Consider the following 15,066-nt stretch of genomic DNA (forward strand, 5'->3'; position numbering starts at 1 on the left):
ATTACTCTCTCTCAGTGCTGGGTGAACTGCTCTCTCAATGCTAGGTGAATTATTGTCTCTCAGTACTTGGTGAATTCCTGTCTTATCACTGGGTTAATTATTGTTACTCAGTGGTGGGTGAGTTACACTCTCTCAGTACCAGGTGAATTACCATCTCACCACTGGGTGAATTACTCTCTCTCCATGCTGCATGAAATACTCCCACACAGTGCTGGGCAAATTCCTCTCGCTCAGTGTTGGGTGAATTACTCTCTCAGTGCTGGGTGAATTACTCTCGCTCAGTGCTGGGTGAATTACTCTCTCAGTGCTGTCTGAACTACTCTCTCTCAGTACCAGGTGAATAATTTGCTATCAGTGCTGGGTAAATTACTCTCTCTCAGTGTTGGGTGAATTACTCTCTCATCACTGTGTGAATTTCTCTCTCTCGGTGCTGGGTGTATTACTCTCTCTCAGTGCTGGTTGAATTACTCTCTCTCAGTGCTGAGTGATTTACTGTCTCTCAGTGCTGAGTGAATTACTGTCTTTCAGTGCTGGGTGAATTACTCTCTCTCACTGCTGAGTGATTTACTGTCTCTCAGTGCTAGGTTAATTAGTATCTCTCAGTACTCGGTGAATTACCGTCTCATCACTGGGTGAACTACTGTCTCTCACTGCAAGCTGAATTACTGATTAGATTAGACTTTAGACTTACAGTGTGGAAACAGGCCCTTCGGCCCAACAAGTCCACACCGACCCGCCGAAGCGCAACCCACCCATACCCCTACATTTACCCCTTACCTAACACTATGGGCAATTTAGCTTGGCCAATTCACCTGACCCGCACATCTTTGTGACTGTGGGAGGAAACCGGAGCACCCGGAGGAAACCCACGCAGACACGGGGAGAACGTGCAAACTCCACACAGTCAGTCGCCTGAGTCGGGAATCGAACCCGGGTCTACAGGCGCTGTGAGGCAGCAGTGCTAACCACTGTGCCACCGTGCCGCCCTCGACCACTGCTGGGTGAATTACTCTCTCTCAGTGCTGAGTGAATTACTGTCTCTCAGTGCTAGGTTAATTAGTATCTCTCAGTACTCGGTGAATACCGTGTCATCACTGGGAGAACTACTGTCTCTCAGTGCTGGGTGAATAACTCTCTCACAGTGCTGGGTAAATTACTCTCTCAGTACTGGGTGAATAAATCTCTCTCAGTACTGGGTGAATTACTTTTTCTCAGTACTGTGTGAATACTCTCTCTCAGTACTCACTGAATTACTGTCTCACGACTGGATGCATTACTTTCTCTCAGTGCTGGGTTATTTACCATCTCTCAGTATTGGGTCAATTAGTCTCTCAGTGCTGGGTGAATTACTCTCTCTTAGTGCTGGGTGAATTACTCTCTCTATGTTCTGGGTGAATTACTCTCTCTCAGTGCTGGGTGATTTAGTCTCTCTCAGTGCTGGGTGATTTAGTCTCTCTCAGTACTCAGTGAATTAATGTCTCACGACTGGATGCATTACTTTCTCTCAGTGCTGGGTGATTTACCATCTCTCAGTATTGGGTCAATTAGTCTCTCAGTGCTGGGTGAATTACCCTCGCTTAGTGCTGGGTGAATTACTCTCTCTCTATGCAGGGTGAATTACCCCCCTCATTGCTGGGTGGATTACTCTCAGTGCTGGGTGAATTACTCTCTCTCAGTACTGGGTGAATTACTCTCTCTCTGAGCTGGGTGAATTACCCCCTCATTGCTGGGTGGATTACTATCTCAGTGCTGGGTGAATTACTCTCTCTCATTGCTGGGTGTTTTACTCTCTCTGAGTGCTGGGTGAATTACTCTGTCTCATTGCTGGGTGTATTACTTTCTCTCAGTACTGAGTGAATTACTCTCTCTCAGTGCTGGGTGAATTACTTTCTCTCAGTGCAAGGTAAATTACATTCTGGCAGTGCTGGGTGAATTACTCTCTCAGTACTGGATGAATTACTCTCTCTCAGTGCTGGGTGAACTGCTCTCTCAATGCTAGGTGAATTATTGTCCCTCAGTCCTTGGTGTCTTCCTGTCTTGTCACTGGGTTAATTATTGTTCCTCAGTGCTGGGTGAGTTACACTCTCTCAGTACCAGGTGAATTACCATCTCACCACTGGGTGAATTACTCTCTCTCCACGCTGCATGAAATACTCCCACTCAGTGATGGGCGAATTACTCTCTCTCAGTGTTGGGTGAATTACTCTCGCTCAGTGCTGGGTGAATTACTCTCTCAGTGCTGTCTGAACTACTCTTTCTCAGTACCAAGTGAATAATTTGCTATCAGTGCTGGGTAAATTACTCTCTCTCAGTGCTGGGTGAATTACTCTCTCTCAGTGCTGAGTGAATTACTGTCTCTCAGTGCTGGGTGAATTACTCTCTCTCAGTGCTGAGTGAATTACTCTCTCTCATTGCTGGGTTAATTAGTATCTCTCAGTACTCGGTGAATTACCGTCTCATCACTGGGTGAACTGCTGTCTCTCAGTGCTGGGTGAATTACTCTCCCTCACTGCAAGCTGAATTACTCTCTGCCACTGCTGGGTGAATTACTCTCTCTCAGTGCTGGGTGAATTACTTTCTCTCAGTGCTGAGTGATATACTCCCTCTCATTGCTGTGTGAATTACTCTCTCAGTGCTGGGTGAATTACTCTCTCAGTACTGGATAAATTACTCTCTCTCAGTGCTGCGTGATTTAGTCCCTTTCAGTACTCAGTGAATTACTGTCTCACGACTGGATGCATTACTTTCTCTCAGTGCTGGGTGATTTACCATCTCTCAGTATTGGGTGAATTAGTCTCTCAGTGCTGGGTGAATTACTCTCTCTTAGTGCTGGGTGAATTACTCTCTCTCTGTGCTGGGTCAATTATCCCCTCATTGCTGGGTGGATTACTCTCTCAGTGCTGGGTGAATTACTCTCTCTCTGCGCTGAGTGAATTACTCTCTCTCAGTACTGGGTGAATTACTCTCTCAGTGCTGTCTGAACTACTCTTTCTCAGTACCAAGTGAATAATTTGCTATCAGTGCTGGGTAAATTACTCTCTCTCAGTGTTGGGTGAATTACTCTCTCATCACTGTGTGAATTACTCTCTCTCAGTGCTGAGTGAATTACTGTCTCACAGTGCTGGATGAATTACTCTCTCTCAGTGCTGAGTGAATTACTCTCTCTCTGTGCTGGGTTAATTAGTATCTCTCAGTACTCGGTGAATTACCGTCTCATCACTGGGTGAACTACTGTCTCTCAGTGCTGGGTGAATTACTCTCCCTCACTGCAAGCTGAATTACTCGCTGCCACTGCTGGGTGAATTACTCTCTCAGTGCTGAGTGATTTACTGTCTCTCTCAGCATCTCTCAGTACTCGGTGAATACCGTCTCATCACTGGGAGAACTACTGTCTCTCAGTGCTGGGTGAATAACTCTCTCACAGTGCTGGGTAAATTACTCTCTCAGTACTGGGTGAATAAATCTCTCTCAGTGCTGGGTAAATTACTTTCTCTCAGTACTGTGTGAATACTCTCTCTCAGTACTCAGTGAATTACTGTCTCACGACTGCATGCACTACTTTCTCTCAGTGCTGGGTGATTTACCATCTCTCAGTACTGGGTGAATTACTCTCTCAGTGCTGGGTGAATTACTCTCTCTCAGTGCTGAGTGATATACTCCCTCTCATTGCTGTGTGAATTACTCTCTCAGTGCTGGGTGAATTACTCTCTCAGTACTGGATAAATTACTCTCTCTCAGTGCTGCGAGATTTAGTCTCTCTCAGTACTCAGTGAATTACTGTCTCACGACTGGATGCATTACTTTCTCTCAGTGCTGGGTGATTTACCATCTCTCAGTATTGGGTGAATTAGTCTCTCAGTGCTGGGTGAATTACTCTCTCTCATTGATGGGTGAATTACTCTCTCTCATTGCTGGGTGTATTACTTTCTCTCAGTACTGAGTGAATTACTCTCTCTCAGTGCTGCGTGATTTACCATCTCTCAGTATTGGGAGAATTACTCTGTCTCAGTGCTGGGTGATTTACTCTCTCTCAGTGCTGGGTGATTTAGTCTCTCTCAGTACTCAGTGAATTACTGCCTCACGATTGGATGCATTACTTTCCCTCAGTGCTGGGTGATTTACCATCTCTCAGTATTGGGTCAATTAGTCTCTCAGTGCTGGGTGAATTACCCTCGCTTAGTGCTGGGTGAATTACTCTCTCTCTGTGCAGGGTGAATTACCCCCTCATTGCTGGGTGGATTACTCTCAGTGCTGGGTGAATTACTCTCTCTCAGTACTGGGTGAATTACTCTCTCTCTGTGCTGGGTGAATTACCCCCTCATTGCTGGGTGGATTACTATCTCAGTGCTGGGTGAATTACTCTCTCTCATTGCTGGGTGTTTTACTCTCTCTGAGTGCTGGGTGAATTACTCTGTCTCATTGCTGGGTGTATTACTTTCTCTCAGTACTGAGTGAATTACTCTCTCTCAGTGCTGGGTGAATTACTTTCTCTCAGTGCAAGGTAAATTACATTCTGGCAGTGCTGGGTGAATTACTCTCTCAGTACTGGATGAATTACTCTCTCTCAGTGCTGGGTGAACTGCTCTCTCAATGCTAGGTGAATTATTGTCCCTCAGTACTTGGTGAATTCCTGTCTTATCACTGGGTTAATTATTGTTCCTCAGTGCTGGGTGAGTTACACTCTCTCAGAACCAGGTGAATTACCATCTCACCACTGGGTGAATTACTCTCTCTCCACGCTGCATGAAATACTCCCACTCAGTGATGGGCGAATTACTCTCTCTCAGTGTTGGGTGAATTACTCTCGCTCAGTGCTGGGTGAATTACTCTCGCTCAGTGCTGGGTGAATTACTCTCGCTCAGTGCTGTCTGAACTACTCTTTCTCAGTACCAAGTGAATAATTTGCTATCAGTGCTGGGTAAATTACTCTCTCTCAGTGCTGGGTGAATTACTGTCTCTCAGTGCTGGGTGAATTACTGTCTCTCAGTGCTGGGTGAATTACTCTCTCTCAGTGCTGAGTGAATTACTCTCTCTCATTGCTGGGTTAATTAGTATCTCTCAGTACTCGGTGAATTACCGTCTCATCACTGGGTGAACTGCTGTCTCTCAGTGCTGGGTGAATTACTCTCCCTCACTGCAAGCTGAATTACTCTCTGCCACTGCTGGGTGAATTACTCTCTCTCAGTGCTGGGTGAATTACTTTCTCTCAGTGCTGAGTGATATACTCCCTCTCATTGCTGTGTGAATTACTCTCTCAGTGCTGGGTGAATTACTCTCTCAGTACTGGATAAATTACTCTCTCTCAGTGCTGCGTGATTTAGTCCCTTTCAGTACTCAGTGAATTACTGTCTCACGACTGGATGCATTACTTTCTCTCAGTGCTGGGTGATTTACCATCTCTCAGTATTGGGTGAATTAGTCTCTCAGTGCTGGGTGAATTACTCTCTCTTAGTGCTGGGTGAATTACTCTCTCTCTGTGCTGGGTCAATTATCCCCTCATTGCTGGGTGGATTACTCTCTCAGTGCTGGGTGAATTACTCTCTCTCTGCGCTGAGTGAATTACTCTCTCTCAGTACTGGGTGAATTACTCTCTCTCTGTGCTGAGTGAATTACTCTCTCTCAGTGCTGGGTGAATTAATCTCTCTCAATGCTGGGTGATTTACTCTCTCTCAGTGCTGGGTGAATTACTCTCTCTCTCAGTGCTGGGTGAATTATCCCCTCATTGATGGGTGGATTACTCTCTCTGTGCTGGATGAATTACTCTCTCTCAGTGCTGGGTGAATTAGTCTCTCAGTACTGGGTGAATTATCATCTCTCAGTACTCAGTGAATTACTTTCTCTTAGTGCTGGATGATTTACTCTCTCTCAGTGCTGGGTGAAATACTTCCTCTTAATGCTGGGTGATTTACCATCTCTTGGTGCTGGGTGAATTACTCTCTCAATGCAGGGTGAATTAATCTCTCACAGTGTGAGGTGAATTCCTCCCTTATTGCTGGGTGGATTATTCTCTCTGTGCTGGATGAATTACTCTGTCTTAGTACTGGGTGAAGTACTCTCTCTCTCTCTGCGCTGGGTGAATTCCTCATTCTCAGTGTTGGGTGATTTACTCTGTCTCAGTGCTGGATGAATTACTCTCTCAGTACTCAGTGAATTACTGTCTCACGACTGGATGCATTACTTTCTCTCAGTGCTGGGTGATTTACTCTCTCTCAGTGCTGGGTGAATTACTCTCTCTCATTGCTGGGTGTATTACTTTCTCTCAGTACTGAGTGAATTACTCTCTCTCAGTGCTGCGTGATTTACCATCTCTCAGTACTGGGTGAATTACTCTCTCTCAGTGCTGCGTGATTTAGTCTCTCAGTACTCAGTGAATCAATGTCTCACGACTGGATGCATTACTTTCTCTCAGTGCTGGGTGATTTACCATCTCTCAGTATTGGGTCAATTAGTCTCTCAGTGCTGGGTGAATTACTCTCTCTCAGTGCTGGGTGAATTACTCTCTCTCAATGCTGGATAAATTACTCTCTCTCAATGCTAGGTGAACTATTGTCTCTCAGTACTTGGTGAATTCCTGTCTTATCACTGGGTTAATTATTGTTACTCAGTGGTGGGTGAGTTACATTCTCTCAGTACCAGGTGAATTACCATCTCACCACTGGCTGAATTACTCTCTCTCCATGCTGCATGAAATACTCCCACACAGTGCTGGGCGAATTCCTCTCGCTCAGTGTTGGGTGAATTACTCTCGCTCAGTGCTGGGTGAATTACTCTCGCTCAGTGCTGGGTGAATTACTCTCTCAGTGCTGTTTGAACTACTCTTTCTCAGTACCAAGTGAATAATTTGCTATCAGTGCTGGGTAAATTACTCTCTCTCAGTGTTGTCTGAACTACTCTTTCTCAGTACCAAGTGAATAATTTGCTATCAGTGCTGGGTAAATTACTCTCTCATCACTGTGTGAATTACTCTCTCTCGGTGCTGAGTGAATTACTGTCTCACAGTGCTGGGTGAATTACTCTCTCTCATGCTGAGTGAATTACTCTCTCAGTGCTGGGTTAATTAGTATCTCTCAGTATTCGGTGAATTACGGTCTCATTACTGGGTGAACTACTGTCTCTCATTGCTGGGTGTATTACTTTCTCTCAGTACTGAGTGAATTACTCTCTCTCAGTGCTGCGTGATTTACCATCTCTCAGTACTGGGAGAATTACTCTGTCTCAGTGCTGGGTGATTTACTCTCTCTCAGTGCTGGGTGATTTAGTCTCTCTCAGTACTCAGTGAATTACTGCCTCACGATTGGATGCATTACTTTCCCTCAGTGCTGGGTGATTTACCATCTCTCAGTATTGGGTCAATTAGTCTCTCAGTGCTGGGTGAATTACCCTCGCTTAGTGCTGGGTGAATTACTCTCTCTCTGTGCAGGGTGAATTACCCCCTCATTGCTGGGTGGATTACTCTCAGTGCTGGGTGAATTACTCTCTCTCAGTACTGGGTGTATTACTTTCTCATTGCTGGGTGGATTACTATCTCAGTGCTGGGTGAATTACTCTCTCTCATTGCTGGGTGTTTTACTCTCTCTGAGTGCTGGGTGAATTACTCTGTCTCATTGCTGGGTGTATTACTTTCTCTCAGTACTGAGTGAATTACTCTCTCTCAGTGCTGGGTGAATTACTTTCTCTCAGTGCAAGGTAAATTACATTCTGGCAGTGCTGGGTGAATTACTCTCTCAGTACTGGATGAATTACTCTCTCTCAGTGCTGGGTGAACTGCTCTCTCAATGCTAGGTGAATTATTGTCCCTCAGTACTTGGTGAATTCCTGTCTTATCACTGGGTTAATTATTGTTCCTCAGTGCTGGGTGAGTTACACTCTCTCAGTACCAGGTGAATTACCATCTCACCACTGGGTGAATTACTCTCTCTCCACGCTGCATGAAATACTCCCACTCAGTGATGGGCGAATTACTCTCTCTCAGTATTGGGTGAATTACTCTCGCTCAGTGCTGGGTGAATTACTCTCGCTCAGTGCTGGGTGAATTACTCTCGCTCAGTGCTGTCTGAACTACTCTTTCTCAGTACCAAGTGAATAATTTGCTATCAGTGCTGGGTAAATTACTCTCTCTCAGTGCTGGGTGAATTACTCTCTCTCAGTGCTGAGTGAGTTACTGTCTCTCAGTGCTGGGTGAATTACTCTCTCTCAGTGCTGAGTGAATTACTCTCTCTCATTGCTGGGTTAATTAGTATCTCTCAGTACTCGGTGAATTACCGTCTCATCACTGGGTGAACTGCTGTCTCTCAGTGCTGGGTGAGTTACTCTCCCTCACTGCAAGCTGAATTACTCTCTGCCACTGCTGGGTGAATTACTCTCTCTCAGTGCTGGGTGAATTACTTTCTCTCAGTGCTGGGTGAATTAATCTCTCTCAATGCTGGGTGATTTACTCTCTCTCAGTACTGGGTGAATTATCCCCTCATTGATGGGTGGATTACTCTCTCTGTGCTGGATGAATTACTCTCTCTCAGTGCTGAGTGAATTACTCTCTCTCAGTACTGGGTGAATTACTCTCTCTCTGTGCTGAGTGAATTACTCTCTCTCAGTGCTGGGTGAATTAATCTCTCTCAATGCTGGGTGATTTACTCTCTCTCAGTGCTGGGTGAATTACTCTCTCTCTCAGTGCTGGGTGAATTATCCCCTCATTGATGGGTGGATTACTCTCTCTGTGCTGGATGAATTACTCTCTCTCAGTGCTGGGTGAATTAGTCTCTCAGTACTGGGTGAATTATCATCTCTCAGTACTCAGTGAATTACTTTCTCTTAGTGCTGGATGATTTACTCTCTCTCAGTGCTGGGTGAATTACTTCCTCTTAATGCTGGGTGATTTACCATCTCTTGGTGCTGGGTGAATTACTCTCTCAATGCAGGGTGAATTAATCTCTCACAGTGTGAGGTGAATTCCTCCCTTATTGCTGGGTGGATTATTCTCTCTGTGCTGGATGAATTACTCTGTCTTAGTACTGGGTGAAGTACTCTCTCTCTCTCTGCGCTGGGTGAATTCCTCATTCTCAGTGTTGGGTGATTTACTCTGTCTCAGTGCTGGATGAATTACTCTCTCAGTACTCAGTGAATTACTGTCTCACGACTGGATGCATTACTTTCTCTCAGTGCTGGGTGATTTACTCTCTCTCAGTGCTGGGTGAATTACTCTCTCTCATTGCTGGGTGTATTACTTTCTCTCAGTACTGAGTGAATTACTCTCTCTCAGTGCTGCGTGATTTACCATCTCTCAGTACTGGGTGAATTACTCTCTCTCAGTGCTGCGTGATTTAGTCTCTCAGTACTCAGTGAATCAATGTCTCACGACTGGATGCATTACTTTCTCTCAGTGCTGGGTGATTTACTCTCTCTCATGCTGAGTGAATTACTCTCTCAGTGCTGGGTTAATTAGTATCTCTCAGTATTCGGTGAATTACGGTCTCATTACTGGGTGAACTACTGTCTCTCATTGCTGGGTGTATTACTTTCTCTCAGTACTGAGTGAATTACTCTCTCTCAGTGCTGCGTGATTTACCATCTCTCAGTACTGGGAGAATTACTCTGTCTCAGTGCTGGGTGATTTACTCTCTCTCAGTGCTGGGTGATTTAGTCTCTCTCAGTACTCAGTGAATTACTGCCTCACGATTGGATGCATTACTTTCCCTCAGTGCTGGGTGATTTACCATCTCTCAGTATTGGGTCAATTAGTCTCTCAGTGCTGGGTGAATTACCCTCGCTTAGTGCTGGGTGAATTACTCTCTCTCTGTGCAGGGTGAATTACCCCCTCATTGCTGGGTGGATTACTCTCAGTGCTGGGTGAATTACTCTCTCTCAGTACTGGGTGAATTACTCTCTCTCATTGCTGGGTGTATTACTTTCTCATTGCTGGGTGGATTACTATCTCAGTGCTGGGTGAATTACTCTCTCTCATTGCTGGGTGTTTTACTCTCTCTGAGTGCTGGGTGAATTACTCTGTCTCATTGCTGGGTGTATTACTTTCTCTCAGTACTGAGTGAATTACTCTCTCTCAGTGCTGGGTGAATTACTTTCTCTCAGTGCAAGGTAAATTACATTCTGGCAGTGCTGGGTGAATTACTCTCTCAGTACTGGATGAATTACTCTCTCTCAGTGCTGGGTGAACTGCTCTCTCAATGCTAGGTGAATTATTGTCCCTCAGTACTTGGTGAATTCCTGTCTTATCACTGGGTTAATTATTGTTCCTCAGTGCTGGGTGAGTTACACTCTCTCAGTACCAGGTGAATTACCATCTCACCACTGGGTGAATTACTCTCTCTCCACGCTGCATGAAATACTCCCACTCAGTGATGGGCGAATTACTCTCTCTCAGTGTTGGGTGAATTACTCTCGCTCAGTGCTGGGTGAATTACTCTCGCTCAGTGCTGGGTGAATTACTCTCGCTCAGTGCTGTCTGAACTACTCTTTCTCAGTACCAAGTGAATAATTTGCTATCAGTGCTGGGTAAATTACTCTCTCTCAGTGCTGGGTGAATTACTCTCTCTCAGTGCTGAGTGAATTACTGTCTCTCAGTGCTGGGTGAATTACTCTCTCTCAGTGCTGAGTGAATTACTCTCTCTCATTGCTGGGTTAATTAGTATCTCTCAGTACTCGGTGAATTACCGTCTCATCACTGGGTGAACTGCTGTCTCTCAGTGCTGGGTGAATTACTCTCCCTCACTGCAAGCTGAATTACTCTCTGCCACTGCTGGGTGAATTACTCTCTCTCAGTGCTGGGTGAATTACTTTCTCTCAGTGCTGAGTGATATACTCCCTCTCATTGCTGTGTGAATTACTCTCTCAGTGCTGGGTGAATTACTCTCTCAGTACTGGATAAATTACTCTCTCTCAGTGCTGCGTGATTTAGTCCCTTTCAGTACTCAGTGAATTACTGTCTCACGACTGGATGCATTACTTTCTCTCAGTGCTGGGTGATTTACCATCTCTCAGTATTGGGTGAATTAGTCTCTCAGTGCTGGGTGAATTACTCTCTCTCTGTGCTGGGTCAATTATCCCCTCATTGCTGTGTGGATTACTCTCTCAGTGCTGGGTGAATTACTCTCTCTCTGCGCTGAGTGAATTACTCTCTCTCAGTACTGGGTGAATTACTCTCTCTCTGTGCTGAGTGAATTACTCTCTCTCAGTGCTGGGTGAATTAATCTCTCTCAATGCTGGGTGATTTACTCTCTCTCAGTGCTGGGTGAATTACTCTCTCTCTCAGTGCTGGGTGAATTATCCCCTCATTGATGGGTGGATTACTCTCTCTGTGCTGGATGAATTACTCTCTCTCAGTGCTGGGTGAATTAGTCTCTCAGTACTGGGTGAATTATCATCTCTCAGTACTCAGTGAATTACTTTCTCTTAGTGCTGGATGATTTACTCTCTCTCAGTGCTGGGTGAAATACTTCCTCTTAATGCTGGGTGATTTACCATCTCTTGGTGCTGGGTGAATTACTCTCTCAATGCAGGGTGAATTAATCTCTCACAGTGTGAGGTGAATTCCTCCCTTATTGCTGGGTGGATTATTCTCTCTGTGCTGGATGAATTACTCTGTCTTAGTACTGGGTGAAGTACTCTCTCTCTCTCTGCGCTGGGTGAATTCCTCATTCTCAGTGTTGGGTGATTTACTCTGTCTCAGTGCTGGATGAATTACTCTCTCAGTACTCAGTGAATTACTGTCTCACGACTGGATGCATTACTTTCTCTCAGTGCTGGGTGATTTACTCTCTCTCAGTGCTGGGTGAATTACTCTCTCTCATTGCTGGGTGTATTACTTTCTCTCAGTACTGAGTGAATTACTCTCTCTCAGTGCTGCGTGATTTACCATCTCTCAGTACTGGGTGAATTACTCTCTCTCAGTGCTGCGTGATTTAGTCTCTCAGTACTCAGTGAATCAATGTCTCACGACTGGATGCATTACTTTCTCTCAGTGCTGGGTGATTTACCATCTCTCAGTATTGGGTCAATTAGTCTCTCAGTGCTGGGTGAATTACTCTCTCTCAGTGCTGGGTGAATTACTCTCTCTCAATGCTGGATAAATTACTCTCTCTCAGTGCTAGGTGAATTATTGTCTCTCAGTACTTGGTGAATTCCTGTCTTATCACTGGGTTAATTATTGTTACTCAGTGGTGGGTGAGTTACATTCTCTCAGTACCAGGTGAATTACCATCTCACCGCTGGGTGAATTACTCTCTCTCCATGCTGCATGAAATACTCCCACACAGTGCTGGGCGAATTCCTCTCGCTCAGTGTTGGGTGAATTACTCTCGCTCAGTGCTGGGTGAATTACTCTCGCTCAGTGCTGGGTGAATTACTCTCTCAGTGCTGTTTGAACTACTCTTTCTCAGTACCAAGTGAATAATTTGCTATCAGTGCTGGGTAAATTACTCTCTCTCAGTGTTGTCTGAACTACTCTTTCTCAGTACCAAGTGAATAATTTGCTATCAGTGCTGGGTAAATTACTCTCTCATCACTGTGTGAATTACTCTCTCTCGGTGCTGAGTGAATTACTGTCTCACAGTGCTGGATGAATTACTCTCTCTCATGCTGAGTGAATTACTCTCTCAGTGCTGGGTTAATTAGTATCTCTCAGTATTCGGTGAATTACGGTCTCATTACTGGGTGAACTACTGTCTCTCAGTGCTGGGTGAATTACTCTCTCTCACTGCAAGCTGAATTACTCTCTGCCACTGCTGGGTGAATTACTCTCTGCCACTGCTGGGTGAATTACTCTCTCTCAGTGCTGAGTGATTTACTGTCTCTCACTGCTGAGTGAATTACTGTCTCTCAGTGCTAGGTTAATTAGTATCTCTCAGTACTCGGTGAATACCGTCTCATCACTGGGAGAACTACTGTCTCTCAATGCTGGGTGATTAACTCGCTCACAGTGCTGGGTAAATTACTCTCTCAGTACTGGGTGAATATTCTCTCTCAGTACTCACTGAATTACTGTCTCACGACTGGATGCATTACTTTCTCTCAGTGCTGGGTGATTTACCATCTCTCAGTACTGGGTGAATTACTCTCTCAGTGCTGGGTGAATTACTCTCTCAGTGCTGTCTGAACTACTCTTTCTCAGTACCAAGTGAATAATTTGCTATCAGTGCTGGGTAAATTACTCTCTCTCAGTGTTGGGTGAATTACTCTCTCATCACTGTGTGAATTTATCTCTCTCGATGCTGGGTGTATTACTCTCTCTCAGTGCTGGTTGAATTACTCTCTCTCAGTGCTGAGTGATTTACTGTCTCTCAGTGCTGAGTGAATTACTGTCTTTCAGTGCTGAGTGAATTAATCTCTCTCAATGCTGGGTGATTTACTCTCTCTATGTTCTGGGTGAATTACTCTCTCTCAGTATTGGGTGAATTAGTCTCTCAGTGCTGGGTGAATTACTCCCTCTCAGTGCTGGGTGAATTACTCTCTCTCAATGCTGGATAAATTACTCTCTCTCAGTGCTGGGTGACTTACTCTCTCTCAGTGTTGGGTGAATTACTCTCTCTCAGTGCTGGGTGAATTGCTCTCTCAGTACTGGGTGAATTACCATCTCTCAGTACTCAGTGAATTACTTTCTCTCAGTGCTGGATGATTTACTCTCTCTCAGTGCTGGATGAAATACTTTCTCTTAATGCTGGGTGATTTACCATCTCTTGGTGCTGGGTGAATTACTCTCTCTCAGTACTGCGTGAATTACTCTCTCAGCGCTGGGTGAATTACTCTCTCAATGCTGGGTGAATTAATCTCTCACAGTGCGAGGTGAATTCCTCCCTCATTGCTGGGTGGATTATTCTCTCTGCGCTGGATGAATTACTCTCTCTCAGTACTGGGTGAAGTACTCTCTCTCTCTCTCTCTGCGCTGGGTGAATTACTCATTCTCAGTGTTGGGTGATTTACTCTGACTCAGTGCTGGATGAATTACTCTCTCTCAGTACTCAGTGAATTACTGTCTCACGACTGGATGCATTACTTTCTCTCAGTGCTGGGTGATTTACTCTCTCTCAGCGCTGGGTGAATTACTCTCTCTCATTGCTGGGTGTATTACTTTCTCTCAGTACTGAGTGAATTACTCTCTCTCTCAGTGCTGGGTGAATTAGTCTCTCAGTACTGGGTGAATTACCATCTCTCAGTACTCAGTGAATTACTTTCTCTCAGTGCTGGATGATTTACTCTCTCTCAGTGCTGGATGAAATACTTTCTCTTAATGCTGGGTGATTTACCATCTCTTGGTGCTGGGTGAATTACTCTCTCTCAGTACTGCGTGAATTACTCTCTCAGCACTGGGTGAATTACTCTCTCAATGTTGGGTGAATTAATCTCTCATAGTGCGAGGTGAATTCCTCCCTCATTGCTGGGTGGATTATTCTCTCTGTACTGCATGAATTACTCTCTCTCAGTACTGGGTGAAGTACTCTCTCTCTCTCTGCGCTGGGTGAATTACTCATTCTCAGTGTTGGGTGATTTACTCTGTCTCAGTACTGAATGAATTACTCTCTCTCAGTACTCAGTGAATTACTGTCTCACGACTGGATGCATTACTTTCTCTCAGTGCTGGGTGATTTACTCTCTCTCAGCGCTGGGTGAATTACTCTCTCTCATTGCTGCGTGTATTACTTTCTCTCAGTACTGAGTGAATTACTCTCTCTCTCAGTGCTGGGTGAATTAGTCTCTCAGTACTGGGTGTATTACCCCTCATTGCTGGGTGTATTACTGTCTCTCAGTACTGGGTGAATTACTCTTTCTCAGTGCTGGGTGAATTACTCTCTCTCAGTACTCAGTGAATTACTGTCTCACGACTGGATGCATTACTTTCTCTCAGGGTTGGGTTATTTACCATCTCTCAGTTCAGGGTGAATTAGTCCCACATTGCTGAGTGAATTACTCTCTCTCAGTACTGGGTGAATTACTCTCTCAGTGCTGTGTGAATTACTCTCTCTGTGTGCTGGGTCAATTAGTATCTCTCAGTGCTGAGTGAATTACCTCTTCATTGCTGGGTGGATTACCCTCTCAGTGCTGGGTGAATTACTCTCTCAA

General features: G+C 45.0%; 1 protein-coding gene across 6 annotated transcripts in view; it reads right to left on the minus strand.

The window, feature by feature from the left end:
- Positions 1 to 15,066, minus strand: part of LOC132836138 (phosphofurin acidic cluster sorting protein 2-like) — a 481,204-nt gene that overhangs the window by 169,341 nt on the left and 296,797 nt on the right. The window lies entirely within an intron of this gene.

This window comes from Hemiscyllium ocellatum, chromosome 3 (genome assembly GCF_020745735.1).
Source record: "Hemiscyllium ocellatum isolate sHemOce1 chromosome 3, sHemOce1.pat.X.cur, whole genome shotgun sequence".
In the NCBI taxonomy this organism is placed as follows: Eukaryota; Metazoa; Chordata; class Chondrichthyes; order Orectolobiformes; family Hemiscylliidae; genus Hemiscyllium; species Hemiscyllium ocellatum.